The sequence below is a fragment of the Charadrius vociferus genome, unplaced genomic scaffold (genome assembly GCF_000708025.1).
Source record: "Charadrius vociferus isolate BGI_N301 unplaced genomic scaffold, ASM70802v2 scaffold88, whole genome shotgun sequence".
In the NCBI taxonomy this organism is placed as follows: Eukaryota; Metazoa; Chordata; class Aves; order Charadriiformes; family Charadriidae; genus Charadrius; species Charadrius vociferus.
The window spans coordinates 2,372,634-2,392,162 of NW_009649619.1; positions in this window are offsets into that span (position 1 = coordinate 2,372,634).

Consider the following 19,529-nt stretch of genomic DNA (forward strand, 5'->3'; position numbering starts at 1 on the left):
AGGGAATTTCCTTGTTATTAACAATTAGCAAATCCAGATTTTATTTTGCTGTACCATTTCTCACCAGGAGCAGCTGCAAAGAGAGAATTACAGTGTGACCTTCACAGCGTTTCCTAGTGCCGTCATCAATCAGTTCTGGCAGGAGCTTTATCGCATCTATCAGTGTGGCTCATAAGCCACATGCTGTCTGGTCTGGGGGGAAAAACAAACAAACAATGGGAGCTACTGTAGGTGTTGTTTAAAATAAAACAGCCAGGAGTGAGCTTTCCCCATATGTGCCAGCTTTGTAGGCAGATTTCAATTTTTACCGTGTGCTGTTGGGCTGATTAATAAAATACGATGATTGTAAAGCGGTGGAAGAGACCTCCCCTACGTCTCAATGGCATTGGCAGATCATTCACAAGCCATTGCAGCTTTAGCCTTTTGCAGTCGATGCTCTCCTGTCTCATTCTAATCCTCAGCATTATTTTTACTAAGGAGTTGATGCAGTTAGATTAATTTAGATGTTTTCTGAACACATAAACGTTAGGGAATAAAGAAGTGTTTTCAGACTTCTCTGATTCTTATATGAAATAATGTAGCTTTCTCAGATTAAGCGGTTTGCTGTTTTTTGTGGGAACGTGCGCACCTTCACAGGTTCTTCTAGGGCTCTTTCGGAGGCAATCAGCTGCAATATCCCACTGTTAAGCAGGCAAAACGTTATTAACACCCTGTAAGTGTTTTGTTTGTTTGTCTTGTGTGTTTGTTTGTTTGTTTTTCCCTACTGTTTGGTTTGGAGTTTTATTGCAATTTAAAACATTTTGTGCTCTTACTGTTACGCCAAGTTCACCGCCGTTTTCAAATTCCTTTGCTCTCCTGTTCTTGTCGGCTGCAGTAAGTACAACTTTCTCGCCTGACTTTCCAGGGCTCAGTACAGTGACAGGTTGTCACTTCACATCTGGCTTCCTTGCAGGCGAAGTCCTAGCTAACAGGTAGATGGGAGAGCAAGAAGCAATGGGGACAGGCAGAATTGCTGGTGTGTAATTCTGACTTACTTCATGGGCCTATGTTTGCGTGTATATATGATATATACAGATAGATATGTAGATGTATATAGATAGATATATAGAGAGTGTGTATATGTATACATGATACGTATTAGAGCTGCCTTTGTCACACAGGTTTTCTGAGAAAAATGGCTAATTGCTAATAAATACATATATTTACTGTTATACTATCAAGTAAAAGGTTAAGGCCCTGAGCTTCAAACTGGTAACGATGGGGTTTGGACTCGATGATCTCCAGAGGTCCCTTCCAACCCTGACCATTCTGTAATGTTGATGGCCAAGTGTGGGGTATGATCTATAATTTTTGTGGTTTTTAACCAGCCAGTTCTTGGTAGAAGGTGCTTTGGTACCAGATTTGGGCAAGGAAGCTTGAAATGCGGTAAGAAGTGTGCAATAGCAGGTGCAAGAAAAATGCTCATAAAATGTGAAATACATTTAGCAAAATGGCTATCTACTCTGGCCAGGGGGGGGGAACCAACACGTGAATTGGCTAGCTGGCTATGGAAAGAATGACTTTTGTGGTTTTCCTCTGTGCGTGGCGTGTCAGTTTGACAGGTTTTATGGCCACCTTTGCTGACCTGGCACTGGGCAGGGCAGTGGCCGCAGCTCGGCCCTTGCCCCAGAGACCAGCAAACCGGAGTGAAAAGGACCCTGCCCAAAATGATGCTGTGTGTTGTCTGTCTTCGGATGCTGGGGCTGTCCCTGAGGATTTTGGCAGCCGAGGGGAAGGGGTTGACAGACAGACATCCTTGGGTGGTTTCAGATGGTGCTGGCAGTGCACGTCCCCACTGTTGAGCCAGCGTCAGCCCCTGGTCCCAGCCCAGCAACTCTGCCCAAGCAGGGGATGGGATCAGGAGAGGATGAAACTCTGGACCATGAGCTTCAGCAGCTGGGCACCGCAGCTGCACAACGGCTTGGCAGAGGGTTTTTAAGAGGCCAAAGCCATCAGGTGTCCCGTTCCAGCAGGAGGGTGAGGAGGAGATGGGAAGGTGCCAGCAGGCATCAACCTCGGGAGCCGTCTTGTGCCGTTGTTCAGGGGCTCCTGCTTCATGAGCATGCAGCAAACCAGCTAGCTGCCTGCTGCTGGCATAGACTGAACAAAAAGGCATCGTTTCAGCCTTGCAAGCAGGGTGGGCCGCAGCGAGGAAATGATAAAATGGCAGGAGTTGAAAATAAGACAGATAATGTCAAAGGCAAAGCCATTAGATAAGGAGAAGTGGGGCTGCTGAGTGTCACCGGGGCGGTGGTGGCTGGGAGCTGAGCTGCAGAAGGGCCACTCTTTGATGCTGTTCTGCTGCCGGGGCTTAGCATAGATCAATCGGAAATAAATTGCCCTTGTGGAGAGCAGGATTTATTCTTGTAAGCCAAGTCCGTGCTAGGGAATAGAGTGAAATCCTTACTGGATGTTGTCACTGGCTGTAGGAGGTATAAACAGAAGAAAAGAAATACCTGAAAATGTTAGGAGCTAACTGATTTTCAACTCTGTTAACACACAACATTATCAAAGAACACCCTTTGGAAAATGAAAAGATCTGCTTCTTGGAAGGCAAAAAAAAAAATATTCAGGCTGAGGAGCTTCTGTGAATATACAGAGCTCTTCTCCTCGCCTGATCCCTCTGTCTGCACCATGTGTTTGCCATTAGGACCATGAAAAGCTGTGAGTCTCCTTGGACAGGGGATGATGGGTCCTTCAGGAAGAACCAGGAAAGCTGAAAGGAGATAGAGACTATGTCAGGCCACGACATTTTGTTTTGAGCTTAACAGGAATGAAATCCACCCTGAAGAGTGTTGGGGAAAATTCTGGATGAGGGCCAGTGTGAATAATGCTGAGTGCAGATGGGTGGGACCCCACCTGGTTACAAAAACAATCCTATTTCCAAGGTTAGTTAGTTCTGCTGACAAGTAAGGTCTCATTTAAAGAGAAAAAACCCACAATTGGAAACCTTAAAAAAAAAAAACAACAAAAAACAAACCAAAAAACCTAAAAGTCTCTCACTTCAGAAATTAAAGAAAACAAGCCCCCGAACATGCAGACAGCTGAAGGCACACACCAAAAATCTCAGATAAACAAAACAAATGTCCTCTGGGGAAAGGAAGAGCTGTTCCCTCTCTGGGAAAGTTTGTCTGTTCCGGTGGCTTGTGAACTTTTCATCTTCTCTGGGACTTTCTGCTGTCCTTGGTTCACTTTTTGCAGCTTCTTGGTCTCCTGCACTTCTTTCCCTGGAGCTCAGAGAAGTGTTTATGTTAGCGCTCAGCTTTAAATAAATGAATCATCTCATTTGATGTCGGTAAGATTAGTGCTTGGGGTTGTGCGTGTGTTTACGCTGCTCTGCTGAACGGGAGCCCCCGAGGAGAGGAGTTGGTTCGGGAGGTGTGTAAAGCGTGCCCATCCCACAACCACCTTTCTGCCCCCAAAAGGAGCCCTCCCACTGACCTCCACTGCTGCAACTTGGAGCCACCAAGACACCTTCCTTCCCCCTTGGGACAGCCACATCCTGAGCGTGATCCCAGAGCTGATCTAGATCAAACCATGTCCAACAAGCCTACAAGATGCAGCAGTTAATTTTAACCTGATTCAAGGCCCAATTAGGCTCTTGCTGACTGCTGTTCCCGTCTGTCTGTCTGCAATGACAGAGCCTCAGAGCCTCACAGCCTCTCAACGCTGCAATTTCCTTCACATCCCTTTGGATCTCCTCCTTTATTATTGTTTACAAAACGCCGAGTCTAGATTTTGCATATGTGGAAAATCTTGCAGAGAGCTGTCGCCCCTTTGACCTCATCTTCTCCAGATCTCTCATTTTTCTGTCCTCTTGCTTATAGTCCAACTATGTAACTTTTTAAGTAATTTGACTGTAAAGAATAAGCTATAGTGAAGGCCTGCCTGTGAACAGTAGCTCTCTGTACAACCTAAGGGCAATTACAGGTATGTGTAGAAGGCCCACATGACTGTCTCCCCCAAAGAAACAACTGAAATACTGATTAAATTACAAGGAAAGCAAAAGCTATCTTGAAGGAATATGATGTTTGGGGATTTTTAAGACTTCCTCAATTCTTTTCAACTCCTTCAGCTTCTTTTTCCTATAAGCATTATGGGATTCTTTCTGCTGTACTTGTGTTTGGGGATTCCTTTCTGGTTTATGATCAGCACCTCTACGGGCTCCAAGATCTAAGTGTAAACTCAGATTGCTCTGAAGTTTATTGTACTTTATGAGAGCAAAGGGTAAAATCCATCTTTGAGACTTGGGGTCATTTGGGCTAGGTTTCCTGACATACCAGCCCTTGCAAAAAAACAGCTGTTCTGGGGTTGTCATTCTGCCAGCTTTAAAGAAAAACAACCAAATAAAGAAAAAGTACTCTGCCAAATAGGGATCAAACCTTAGGTTGTTTTGAGTGTGCCTTAAGTAGTCTCAGTCTTTGCATTTACACTAGTTAAGTTCTTCTTTCCCTTCAGGGAGGTGACTTGGAAGCAGCATTTATGAAAGACTCCAGGCCTTTCCCTGTACATCACTGTAGGGAAGGGCTGCTGCCTACTCAGGTCTAAGTGCTTTCCTCTGTGAGTCAGGATCTGCACAGCCCAGAGGGAGATTGAAATGTAAATATCTGGAAGTAAAGATGCATGAAATGAAGGTACGCAGCTTTCCTAGGTGCGATTGCAGAGCTGTTTCTGGCCAGGAGGCATCACCTGGATGGTCCAGTCACCCAGTTGAGCCAGGACCAAAGTTACCCAGATACCCTGTAGCATGAATGTGCCCTTGCTCAAGCTATAGTTTGAGCTATATATATAGCCAAAGAAGCGTGTGCCTTTCTAGCAAGTTATCATCAGTGACTTACAGAGCACTTGGTACCCAAGAGCAGCTCTTTATATGTTAATAGCTCATAAAAAATTAATGACTTTGTGAGATGGGACAGGGAGTAGGAACTGGAAATGGCAGATGCTCAGGGTGCAGAGGGAAGGAGAGAACTGACATAGTCTGCCTGAATGCTTGAAAGTAACGTGTAATAAAGTTGTAAGGATTTTGGTACCACTGGTCGTCTCTCACCTCAGTCCTGATAGTTCCTCAGCACTCCTGAGATTTCAATATAAAGTCATAATCTTCACTTTAATGAAGTGCCTAGGAGGGAGAGAAGCATTTAAGGATCCTGTAGCATCTTTTGTACCTTTTTTGCTACAGTCACCTCTGGTTTATAACCTTTCATATTAACTCCTGCAACTGTAGTGAGTTTAGGAACACTCCTAAACTCTGGGATAAATGGGCATTTATCTGCTTTACCTGGGAAACCTAATTTTGAGCAATGTTAGATGTTGTAGCCATAGGACCATTTGTCACCATTTGAACTGCAGTTTACAGGGATTAGCTCACCTGCCCCTTCTGTCAAGCAGTCTGTGGAGCAAACATCTCACCTGCTGTTTTCAGCCCTGTGCTCCTTATGCGAGCAGTGTCACGTAATGCTCTACTACTTGCTATTAAAATTACAGACTGCGCTCTTCTCCCAGCGAGCCGGTGGAGAAGAGCCGAGCAAGTTATCTCGCTGACGTGAGACATGCTGGGGCTCTCCACACATACGTGCACTTTTCTTTGATGGCATTCACTAGGGTCAGCTATAGGGGGTCATGACTGTCCCGGATCAGTTCACTTCATTACAGTAGTCTGCCAAAATAATCCTTCCCCTGTTCAGTTCAGCTGCACCCAGTGCAATGAAGCAACTAAAAGTATGTGTATAATTCTAGAAGGCTCTTGTCAACTCTGGGAGGGGTGGAACGAAGCATGACTCTGTGTGTACCATAGCACTTTACAGGGTGGTTTTCCTACAGTCAAAGAGCATTTTTGCATAGTTCAAAAAGGCACAAAATAATATTGAGCAACTGTACTGTGTGATAATAAAGTCTGTAAGGGTATAACTACATGAAAGCAAACAAAGGGCATGACAAGAAGGTTTTTCCTTGGATGGGAGAAATCATTTTTAGTGGCATAGTTCTCCAAATCTGCAATTATTGGACTTTTTCTGAGGTAAGCCTACCTGGGAAAATGTTAAATTCCTTTTGTCATTGTTCATATATTAAAGTGAGAATTTCTGCCCAATGTGATTTTTGTAAGGAGGAAACAGATACTCCACATTCACCAGTGGAAGTTGTCCAAAGCTGAAGGGGAAAATACCATTCAAACTGCTAAGAGCAGAATGATAAAAGCCACCTGGAACAATAAATGTTCAGTGTTACAAGTTTCACTTGTAAAGTGTGTTTTCCTATGGAATTATTATTTATACTGTAGTAAACCTAATACTACAATTAATAATTTTATTTGTGTTTTAATTTGGTGTTATGATCAGTGATGCCTCTTCCTTCCTGTGCTTAAGAAACAGCATCCACGCCTACAGTGACTCTTCTCTGCCTGTAGGCAAGTGAATTTTTGTCATTGACTAATAAGAGAAAGATCAGGGACTTGGGACTCTAGTAATAGGACTGCTGGCAAATCACTGAATGCCTGCAGAGATCTCTTTGAGTAAGAATTTTCATTGTCTGCTGCCATTATCTTGTTTTACATTCAGCTTGTCTGCTGGCTTGCGACTAGTAGTGAAGATTACTAGAATCTGGGCTTTTGAAGATAGCATTATTTTCCTTTTTTTTTAATCTGATCGCACCATGGAATTATGTCACTGAATTAAAATTCTGGCAGTGGTAGTCTGTGTGTCCTGGATGATTAAAAGCTTCGTCAGCATAAAGTTACATGTTCTTTAATTTAAGGATCAGAGGGCTGAATGCCCAAGTGTGTGGGCTGAATGCCCACTGTTCCAAGTGTGAGGGCTAAGAAATGGCATTATTAAGCTAGCTAAACAACTGGAAAATGTGCGTTAAGACAAGCAAAGGGATTGATTTGGGTAGTTTTGTATTGCCCTAGCTTCTTTATCTTCCCAGAGGTTTTTTTCTACCTTCTTCATATGTGCACCCATTTTCAGAATCTTTCAAGGCAAGAACTATGTATTCTGTAAGATAAGTAGTAAGTAATGTGTTATGAGTCTTTTGCTGTATTGTAATTGTAGGGTTTTTGCTAAGATACTTGTTAGGTCAGATTGCTATCAGTTTCCAGATTAAAAAAAATAACTTCTGAAGGAAAAATTTGAAGTGGTGTATTGATCGTGACTGATAGCAGCTTTTCCAAACGATCATCTATCAGCATCTACTTCTACAGGGCACTTTACAATGTAGGATGAGCTCAATCTTAACTGCACCATCCAAAGACGACAGTATTTCTGCTGGACTTGGAGAACATTGAATTGGTTTGTTTCCACAGTGAAATCCCTTCACTTGTAAATATCCTACCCCAAAATAATCATATTCATTATTATTTACATTTATGCTTATTCTTAAGCAAAAGCCTGCCGTATACTGGGGATTTTTTAGACTTTGCATACGTTCATCACTGAATGGTACCCTATCCTCTATATAATTGTCTGTCTTCCTTTTTTTTGTGCCTTGCCTTACTCTGTTTGATCGAGTACCTGCATCTGTTGTGAACTTTCATGTGAGGTGATTATGATAGAGTCAGTAGCCTGACAAATTGCTTTAGAAAAAAAATGGTGAGAAAGTCCCCCCTTGTAAGGAATGAGACCAAGGTGCTCCAGCATGGTGACTTTCAGTCCCACAGTAAGGAGTCTTGCCAGTGAGAATTTGTTTGGATCTGATTTTTTATCAAAAGATCATAGGTAGAAATCATGTAGGGGATTTCACTTCAGGTTATTTTCAATCACTGCCCTTCAAGGACAGGATGCAACTTGACACGTGCAACCAAAGGCAAAGTGAAGCAGAGGGCAACCAACCTGGACACTGATCGAAGAGAAGAATGATTTCAAATAGTAACAAGGAGGGAGATGTGTGAAATAAATATAGGCTGCCCAGGGAGATGGTTGAGTCACCATCCCTGGATGTGTTTAAGAGACGTTTAGGTGTGGTGTTGGGGGATATGGTGTAGGGGAGAACTTTGTAGAGTAGGGTAGATGGTTGGACTCGATGATCCCAAGGGTCTCTTCCAACCTAGACAATTCTATGATAAATCCATCAATGCTTATCTACATCAGGTGTAGAAGAGTAGTAATGGGATATAGAGGAGTAGTGATGGGATACCTAACTGTATTATTTAATGTACTGCGGGGGCTGGAGCTGATTTGACATGGCTGAACTGGTGTTGGTAGGTTATGAAAAGCAAAGCTACTGCGTGCAGTGCAAACCCTCACCCTGCTCATCTGTGGGACTTGAGGGAATAGGCATGCTGTTCGTTAAAACGATTTTCATTATATTTGTGGTGGCTTGTCACATTGGTTATTCTTGGTACACGGGTGACAGCTATGAGCCAGAAATGCTTTCTTTCCCCCCCTCCCCTCTCTTGGGACAGTGGGATGAAATCTTTCATTTGTACATCAAATCTGTTATGTTTTTCACACCAGAGTTTTGAGGCTGGGAGAAAAAGACCCGTGATGAGGCTGTGACAGAAGGAAGCTGAAATTAGAGTGAAATGAGAATGCATTTTTATGAAGTAATGTTACATCTACTAATCTTGAAGATTAGCATTTGGAAATGCGCTTTCTTAGGAGAAACAATTTGTTTTAATCTATTCAATTCTAAATTAGGACTCAACTATTGGTACTTGCAAGGCACTAAGAAAAGCACTCGCTGAGACCATGTGTATTGAAAAAAAGGGAATATGAAGCTAAGTGTCATCATATGTTCACAAGTCCTGCCTGTCCCTGGTGCTTGTAACAGCAGCCTCATGTGCATGCTGAGCGAGTCCGAAACCGAGGAGGCTCTATGTGATCTCCACTGTGGCTCCCAATGGTGCCAGTTCAGAAAATGTCAGTCTAGCTATTTCTCTTACTTCTGTTCTCAGTAAAACTGGTTAAGCACAGGTAAAAGATGACATAAAAATGATAAGTTATAATAGTGCTATTAAATGTGTGTGTGAATATAACATAGTTTGAAACTTGATTAAGTAGTCCTATGTTTAAATAGCTTTACTGTAATGAGAAAGCTCTTTTTCGCTTTCATTTTAGTAAGTGTGGGATCAGATTTTCAAATTAAAGGCATGTGAAAGCTGGTAGGCACTGAGAGTGGGATACATTCTGCCAGACTCGAGTCACACACAGGAGAGCAGGTCTACAGCTGAGCTCATTCCCTGTAGACTGCCTTTACAATCAGGGGTAGAAATCTGCTTCTCTAGGATGTAATTAATCTGATCTGTTCTAGATGTCTATTTTAGGAAGCCTAAATTTCTCTATTGGCGGTTCATTGAGCCTAGGGCAACTAGCTGAGATACAGATGACTACATTGTAAGCATTGGCATTTAGTCAGAGGAAATGTCACCTCTAAAGCTCAAGTGTTCTGCCTCCCTACTTTCAACCCTGTAAAATGAGTAATTCTTCTGAAGTAAAAGAATTTATGCAGGAGGCTTAAAACAAGATGATTGTTCTTTGGATTTGCATAGATAGGTGGATTATTTGTACTCTTAATTTAGGTTTACTCAGTGCTTACAAAAAACTCTGTCACAACATCTTTGCGGGGCTACGTCAGTGCTTTGAAGGCTCAAGGGGCTCAGTAAAACATCCTTGAAAAGAGACTGGAAATGCAGGAATGATGACCGAGACAGATTCTTGCAAAATGGGTTTTAGATATAAAATTGTTAGCTGTGTATTTCTGAGAATTTCTGTATAATATTAGTTCTCTCTTTTATGAGAAATTTGCCATATTGATCTCATATAAGATCATTCGTATACCAAATGTCGGTTCATTCAGCTGTGAGATTTTTATTTAGACTGCTGTGCTCAGTGCTTTACTAATTAAGATGTCTTGCGTTTACATGACTGAGGTTCTTAATCTTAAATAGACCAAAAATAATTAGTTTTATTACCACTGCTTAAAATTAGAAAAGAAGAAGATGTGCTGGCAAATCACAGAAAAACATGATCTGAAGACAGAAAAAGTGAAAAAGAAATTGGTTGCGTAGTGGCTAGGGAGTCATCACTTGGAAGTACATGGGAAACTACAGCTAGAATTTGGGAAAATTTTGTTGCATGTGTCCTTAGAAAAGGTGCACATTAGAGGCCATAATTTCTGGGAAGGGGAAGCATCTGGGTTTAACCAATAATTTACTAATCCGTTGGAACATGAATCCTACGTCTGAGTAATGTTAGGGATTTGGGATTTTGAAAGGATGTCCAGGGAGAACAAGTGGCTTGAATTTATTACCAAAACATGATTTTTTTGTAAGTATACTTCAGATTTGGACAGGAAGTGTAGACAGAGATAGTTGAGAAATATGGCTTTCTTTAGCACAAATCCATATATAAAGTATTGTATTGCAAGCTGATCTCCTTAATGGCTGTTTTTTAACCAAGCTTGTATTTTTTTGGGTTTTTATTATATTCTATCTTATATTACACGTTGAATGTATTATATATATTACATATGTGTATCATTCTCAGGCAATTTAGTAGAGCAACCATTTCCATAGAATTTAGTGAGGAGTTTTATGTAGAGATGGCTGGAAACTGTAAACATGCAACAGTACTCAGGCTCCAGTAGGAAATGAACACCTATAAAAGTAGGGGCTTGCCTATGAGACCCGATCAAGCAAAGTTCTTTACACGTGTGTGTGTTTGCATTGAAGCCAGTGGGAAAATTCGGAGACTTAAATACATCTATTAACGCACCAGAAGGTCAAATAAAAGTGCAGACGTAGAAGATGCGGAGTGCCTTGTGAAGCTCCTTTGTGCTGCGGTTAACTTCACCCCTAAGCCAGACAGTGTACATAACCCATGCTCTGTATTTCTTTTCCTGTTGACATGTGCTTACTGGTATCGGCCCTTGTCTGACTTTTTGTTGCTGTTTAAGTCTTAAAAATAGTTCAAAGGCTTAAAAATAGTTAAGCTATTTTTATAAAGAATGTAGTTCTTCATCACTGCTTCAGGCTGAATAATTCCTATCTGGCTACATCTTGCTTATATTACCTATTGTAGGTGACCTCCTAGAAAGATTCATTATTGTTTGGAACGTGGTGATTATTGCTGTATTGTTTTACCTAAATAATTTTTGTTGAAAGAAAGAGATAAGTTAAATATTATTAAGAGCTGGAGAGGTAGAGCGTTTATTAGAAAGTGCTATTCATAAACACATCACATTCACTCAAATGTAGACCACCACATGGTTGCTGTTTAGTTTAGGCAAGCATGCATTTACATTTTCTTTACAAGGGCTTATGATATGCTGAGCAGCTGGAGTTTATGTTAACATTCTGTATTAACCACAAAGGCAAGGTAGAGCTAAACGAAGGCATCAAACCTTGGTAGAGGTTTCAGTGCTTTCCCTGAAACTGTGTCCAGATCCCTAGCAAAACATCACCAGTTGCTGTGGATGTTGGTAGAAGATATCTGTAGTACGTATTCACACAAACCTCCTTACCTTACTATCCAGAGAACTGCTGATACCTCTTACAGATAAAGACCTTAGATGCAACAAAATTTGAAGGGCTGGGCAGGGACTAAGAATTTAAGTGCAAGGAACAACCTTCTGGAGATGCCTCCCTTTCACTATTGACCTTGATTTGGAAGAAACTGGTTTGTATTTGCAACCATATAGTATATAGGTGCTTATACCTCTTCACCTTATAAGGATATTAAAAAGTAGGATTTCCTGACTTAAAACTAATTTGAAACTAGTCTTCTCCCCTAGGGAGTAGTGAGGTCTGACCTAATAATCTAGTAAAGTGTATTGCAAGTGTAATTCTGGAATAAAACCATATACTGTTCAACAAGCCTACATCAAGAGAACATAGGCTCTCAGTTTCAAAAGTGTGGATGCGTCTAAACTTTTTTTCTTCAAGCAGCCTCATTTGCTGACCACAAAAATACTTGGGGTGAATTGGCTCCAGCTTCTTATTAGATGACTAGTTGGTGCCCATTGCCTCTCAGTGTCCTACAAAATATGTGTGTGTATATATGTATGTGTGTGTATATAGATATATAATATATACTCTAAGGGATTCTCTTCAGTCAGTGAAGGATGGCTGAGAGATGCCATGCTGTGAAATGACTCTTGAGTCTCATGTCTGTCCTTGCGCTGCACTGTTTCATCCTTGGCACCGAGATTCCCGGGTACCACATATCCCCTGGGTCTTTGCAGTGGACCTGATTCTTTTCCTCTTAATTTAGGCAAGCTTCCCCACTTTTCATGAGTCGGTGATGGAGTTGTGGGGTTTTGCTGGAGAAACACTAGGTAAAGTTAAGACAGTGCTTCCAGCTGATGAATTGTTTTAGCTTGAGCTATGGGATAGGAAAGACACAGCTACTTAAACTGTGTTAAGAACAGCTGGTTTTATATATGGATGCATGTGTGTGTAGTCTCTTGCATTAACATTTCTGTACACCTCTGTACTGCATAACAGACATCCATAGATGAGCAACTAGAAATACAATATTGTACGTAACCTGCTGCAGTGGAATTCTGACTGCCTTCAGGAGAAATTTCTTCCTATCATGTTAGGTACATTTCCATTCTCTCATATTAGAAGCACCAAAGCTTTCCACCATTCCCTACTCTGTCCTTAAAGGGTATAGGTTCTTTTTGTTTGGTTGGGGTTTTTTTTTCTGCTTTTTTTTTTTGTGTTGGGTTTGGTTGTTGGTGGTTTTTTGGTTGGTTTTTTTTTTTTAAATTTATTTACTGCATTAATTTTCCATGCTGCTTGTGGATTCCAAAACCTTGCCAGGAGGTACTTTAAAAATGCTGGCTTCTCTTGGTTGTTACATGTCAGCACAAATCAAAATACGTGTCAGCTTTTTTTCCAAGAAATACTTTTATTAAATTCATCTTATAGTGTGAGAATATGTATGTGTTGTCTATTATTAATATTACTGCCTCTGTAAGGCTTGAGTGATATGTTTGAACCATACTTGTAGGAAAAAAGAATGTAAAAGGAACTATACTCTACTATGTCATCTGGAGAACGATGTCCTGAGAGTTAAAATACATCAAAAAATTAATTAAGTCCCCTTGAAATGAAAGATGTGAATAACTGTGTGCATACCCCCATTGTAACATTTGCTTATCCAGTTTCAGTCTCTTCTGTTTAATTATCAGGTAGAAGCACAAAGTAAAAAGGATGAAAAGTAAAGGGTAGGTGCAGTGCCCACCAGTTCATTATTTAAAAATAAAAATAAAAATCTCCACTGATGTTGTATTTATTGACCTTAAGACAAATTTCAGCAGTGAAAATAAACAGTCTCCCTAATGTAAAACATGAAATAGTACTGGGCTGTTTAATTCTCACAGAAGTATTCAGCATGAACTTTCCTACTCTTTGCATGGTTGCTTTGTAGCCTTTAAAGGACAGAGCTGCATTGTTATCAGAGCAGCTAATGCTTTCCACAGAGATGCAGGATAACACCCCTGCTAGGAATGCACTGCCTCAGGGAGTAGAAAGCTAAATGTGAGCCTACTTGCAGCTATTGCTTTCATTTGAAAATAATTATAACATCTAGGCTATTGGTGACATTGCCTCCGGTAATTTCAGCAGTTTAGAGTGCCTGAGTGTATTTCACATATAATACACAGAAGTATTTTGCGTATGTGTTTAATAAATACCATTTTTTTGCCTTCAGGTGTTTTGTTACACTATGGTCTACGCAGACCAAAATTTCTATGTCTGGGTCATGCGTGCTTCAAGAAGCTGAGTATATTTGCTTCAGTAGTCTTCATACTGCATAATAAAAACATCCTTATTCTTGCTTCCGCATAGCTGCTGAGTCCTACGTATAAACAAATGAAACCCCACAGGAATAGGGTCTCTTCTCTGAGGAGCTCGGGGTGAGCTGTGGCCTTTCTGCCATACCCCCAGTGCCTGACCCGTGAGACAGAGATGTTTTCTCCCATCACTCGCCTCCCAACAGCTGTCATGCTTCTACCCACAGCAACATGACTGAAGTCACGTATATGCATATATATTTGTGTGCGTGCATTATATACAAACACACATACATATGCATATATATATCTCACAGAATGGTTAGAGTTGGAAGGGACCTCAAAGATCATCTAGTTCCACCCCCCCTGCCATGGGCAGGGACACATCCCGCTAGACCAGGTTGCTCAAAGCCCCATCCAGCCTGGCCTTAAACGCCTCCAAGGATGGGGCATCCACAGCTTCTCTGGGCAACCTGTTCCAGTGTCTCACCACCCTCACAGTAAATAATTTCTTCCTAATATCTAATCTAAATCCACCCTCTTCCAGTTTAAAACGGTCGCCCTTTCGCTATACTCCCTGATAGAGTCCCTCTCCGCCTTTCCTGTAGGCCCCCTTTAGGTACCGGAAGGCCGCTCTAAGGTCTCCCTGGAGCCTTCTCTTCTCTAAGCTGAACAACCCCAACTCTCTCAGCCTGTCTTCACAAAAGAGGTGCTCCAACCCTCTGATCATCTTCGTGGCCCTCCTCTGGATCTGCTCCAGCAGGTCCACGTCCTTCTTATGTTGGGGGCTCCAGAGCTGGATGAATATATATACGCATATATATAGGACTAGAGCATGTGCAGGGGTCTCTTCCAATGTTAACCATTGAGTGACACTTACACAAGAGACGTAGTTTCACAATAGCTTTAAATCTAAATATAGGCTGGTGCTAAAAGAGACAATGCAACTCTTCCTCCTGTTCCTTGCTCTTGCCCTGCCTGGGCACTACCAGAGGCTCCTGCAGGCGTGCGGAGAGCTGGCTCTGCCGTCCTCTGCCTCATCCCATGGCCCACAAATGCTCATGTTGGCCCAAAGGAAGGGATAAAAATGAGGGATTAGAGACAAGATCACTCTCAGCAGCAGCCCAGGCATATGCTAACTTAATGTTTTTCTAAAGGCACAGCTTGCAGTGAAGTCATGGAACAAAAAAGCAGAAATAACCATCTTATTTGAAATACAAACGTATTTGCACGCTTGTACATGCTTCTTTCACTCGTGCAGACTGTGCTGAAATTCATCTCAGATCTCAGAAACTGACTCTTCAGTTACTTTTTCTCAGAGCATTTGTAACTGGTTTTCAGGAGACCATCCAGCCTGGCCTAAAGAGTGTGAGTTCTCTAATTAGGAAATAGTTAAGCTGAAAGCCCCCAATGAGCATCTTGGAACGGTAAGAGGGAAGTGGAGGGAGCATCAACAGGAGTTTTTTATTCATGTTCAATTGTACGTGTCAGCCTCTTTCAGAGTATGTTATTTATCTGATGCTAATCTAAAAAGAAGTAGATTAATACATTTTGCATTTAAACTCTTAGCAATGCCAAAATTACCTCTTTCCGACTTTTCTGGGTGTGTGACTGGGATGATATGTTATAGCTAACATCTGAATAGCTGCTACTCCTTGACAAGCATCAGCTGGATTCCTTAAGAGCTTGATTTCTTCCTACTTAAACAGCACTCTGCGTGATTAGATCTAAATCACGAACGAGAAACACTTATTTCCTGTGAAAATTATATCATCTAATAAACTAACAAGAAACAAGAGGAGGGTCTTGGGAAAAGATCAGTCGCTTGAAGCTCTGCGCGTGCTTCTTTACTAGTAAGCCTTTCAAACCCTGCTTGGTTAAGAGCTCTGGCGTACCCTTTGTAGCCAACTGCAGTTGATACTACCTGCGCACTGCTGAACTGCTTGGGATTCAGCTGCTGAACTGCTGTGGCTTTTAAATACTAACCAGAAATAGTGATCTTTTGCATTAACATGACTCTTTCAGCCACAGTGGCTCATCAGCTGAAATAAGACTGGTTCAGCTTCCACGCGTGGGGAAGAGGGGGAGGGATATTCTTGGCAACTGCGCCAAGGTACGTCCGAGCTTTAAGAGATCCGTGTCATTCTTTTGAGATGAGCTGATTTTGAAGGGCCTGTATAGTGTCTCATCCTGTAAATATTCTGCTTCTTTTTCCTCCTGCCCGAACTTTTGTAACAATTCAGGACAGACAGAAAGGAGCCCGTAACCTATTATCTCCACTCTGTAATTAGGCTTTTGTCATGTGTCCACTTCTTTACAACCTACTAATTTGTCATATTAGCAAAGCACTGTTTCCTCATCATAACCTTTTTTATCATGAAAGATAAGGTCAGCTGGGCTATGTATATATTGTCACTGTTAATACTTCAGACAGACACAGGCTGTTTCTCTGGTTAAAATGATGTGCAGTAATATCAGGAGGTGATAGATGATATTGTGCTGTTTTCCCCAGTGCTGACACTGTTACTCAAACATTGCTTAAGCAGAAAAGTAGCAAGTCCAGGCTGAAGGCTGTTCCTGGACTCCTAAGCACCTCATTTGTATCATCCACTTGCAATCCTTCCTCTTTTCACCATTCTGCTTTTCATAAAACTGACTTTTATAACATGGAGGAGGAGTTAGCAGGCCTTCTCCAACATCTTGGCATGTAGGAAGGGGTCTCTTAACCTGGAGGAAATCAGTTTCTCCAGACAGCTATCAGCTGGGACGTTTATGGCTCTTTTGTTGTCTTGTCTCGTGCCCAGATGACAAAAAAGTTTATTATTCTAGGCAATTAGGGTGAGATTTCCCCACTCATTTTTCGGCTTTGGTATGACGAATTTGGTGATGTAACCCTGAAGGCTTTTTTTTATGTTGTTTATGCAGAGGCTGAAGGCCAGTGTCACTGTTAAATCCCCGCCCCTCCCCTCCATGCTTTTAAGTAATAGAAACAATTTAAGGTGAAAGTACGTGGTATCTGTTATTTCGTTGCATTACCTCTAGCAAGAATAAAACACCTGTATGCACTGCAAGGTGTGTAGATGTGATAGCCACATCTTGGCCAAGTCTGAAGGACTGGTGTCATGCCTCTGCCAGAAAAACAGGCAAACGTTTTACAGGGAATGTTGTCTGGAAGAGATGTGAAATAATCCCCCGGGCCCAGATAACCTAGAGAAGGCCTCAGCTGGAGCAGGGTATAATGTGGGACACTGTACATGAGGGATAATAGGGGCCATAGGAGAGATTTCAGAAGAAAGCAAGAGGAATAATGAGAGGGCTGCAAGATGCAACCTGGGAAAGACTGGTGTTGAGATTTCAGTTGTTCTGTCTGGGAGAAAACTGAGGAGAGACATGTTAATAGTCGTCAAATATGTTAAAGCTGCTACAAAGAGAAAGGGAATGTGTTTCCCAGAAAAAATGGGCTTAAACCTCAGCAAAGGAGATTGGTAGTGCACATTATAAACACTCTTTGCTATGTTAGCAATGGTTGAAGGTTGGACTTGATTGCCCCCAGAGGTCAAAGGTTGGACTGACTTCCATCAGCAATGACATAGGTCTAGCTGATCTCACCTTGGATGAGAATGATGAACAACAACACTCCCTCTCTGTTTCTTTCAGCCGTATTCTTTGACTGAACAAGAACTATTTATATTGTGTGCGTTCTCATATTTTTCTAACCCTTTTCCACCCAAAAGAGCAATTTTTCCTCTGTTTCTTAGAAATTACTTTCCTCAGGCTAATGCTTAATGATGTCTTAACAAAGTAAACTTAAACATAGTAAAGAACGCTATTCATGATTTCCAGGCTGCTCTCTTCAGACCTTCTGTTTCTCCATGTTTAATAGACTATGGTGGTAATACAGTAACTAACGCAAAATGATTTTGACATCTTGCAGGAAGCTTTAACTGCTAAATACCATTGCTTCACTTTCATATGCTTAATTCTGTCTTCTCAGATCAGTTTCGTATTCACCCAAAGCTTTTCCATATAACTTTATAGTTGCAATTATTTCGTTCTTTTTTCTTATTTTATTGTTTTGAAATAGAATTCCGCAATACTTAGCAAAACCGACACAGACTTTTCACCTTTGATAGCAGATGCAGGATTAATTGCTTTGTCACCTCTTCTTGACAGCAATACCTTCCCTTTCTCTGCCTCCCATGTGCCTCTGAAATGGGCAGAAATTGGAGAAAACCATCTGATGAAGCTGCTGTCAGGCCAGGACATGCTTCCTGTCCCCTTTTTTCAGTTTTTAGTGGCTGGCACTTCTCACCCCCTGGTGATAGTACGTCATTGTCCTGAGTCAGCCCCACCACTCATCCTTATGAGATGCAGCCTCTGAGGGACACAACTTGCAAAAGACAGTCCATTCAAAGTAACGTAGAAGTTTGTGATTATTAAAGCCTAACTTTTTAGGAGGAAAATAGCCAACTGAGCATTTCAAGGAATAAATATTGGAGAGGCTCCAACTGAGGGGACATCTCATTCTGGTGTTGTGGTTTGTCCTTTCTTCCCCCTGCCTCGGTTGCCTCCTCCTGCTTCCTCAGATTGCTGCTGCTTTAGAAGTGGCTTTAGTACGAAAAAGGTTTTCTTTGAAGTATTGTTGAAATACCATTTCTAAGAAAACATGACCAGCAAATGTCCAACTTTCTTTTTCAGCTATCTGGTTAGAGTACAGCACCGATATCAGTGGGTTTGCCCCTCTGGTGTAACATGAAAACTTTCGGTGACTTTTACGGTTCAATTACTTTTGGCAGACTTCAGTTCTTCATGTTAGACCCACGCACTTGTATAAACATAACTGGCTTCAAGCTGTGTTAAATATAATCACTTAGCTACAAAAACAAAAAACAGAGATAATGACTAAGATTAAGATTCCACTTTTTATAAACATTTTTGGGCTGAAAATGGTTTGGAGTGGCAATCACACCCTGCTCACAAGTATTTTCCCCTTTTGGTTCTTTAGCTCTTGCGTCTTGTCCCATTGTCATCCTCTTTGCTTTTGCTAAAAGTGTATTTTTCCTACTCTGAACCCCTCAGAAATAGATTCTGCCTAAGTTGTGTCTTAAAAAACATGCAGAGACACATGACAACGGGAAATACAAAGCAAAACTGAAATATGACACCAACAGTCCTCAGGGAGAGGAATACTGAATATTAAGTGAAATCCTGAAGTTCCTTGTGCTGCTGCCTGAAACCAGCTTGATGTAAGTGGTGAGCATTAGAAACAAAAAATGTTGTGGAAGGGACACAATCAGCAAAACAATTCAAAGAATACATTTACTTTATGTTGATGTTTGACAGTAAATGTTTGGTCTGTGGTATGAGTGAAATAAGAAAAAAAGAAACTAAAAAAATAATTGAAAAAAATCAGTTTGCAGGCAAAAAAAACACCCAAAACCCTAAATGATGGGACAGAAGAGATTGCAGTATTTATTTTTAAAGAGGATCTTGGGATGTTTGTTAAAAAATACCTCCCTTCCACACAGTCCTCCAAGGCAATGGATTACTTAAGTCTTTGTTTGAAAGTTTAAAAAATTACCCAAAAGAAAAAAAAAACCACACCAAACCCGTCTGGTTTTTGTTTTTATTTCTTGGGGTTTTTTTTTGAAAACTGACACTAAAAGCATGGAAATGTTTTTCCTTACAAATGAGGTCAAAACAGCCTCATCACTCCCCCAGCACTGCCCAAACTTGAACTTTCTAAAAGATGCATCCTG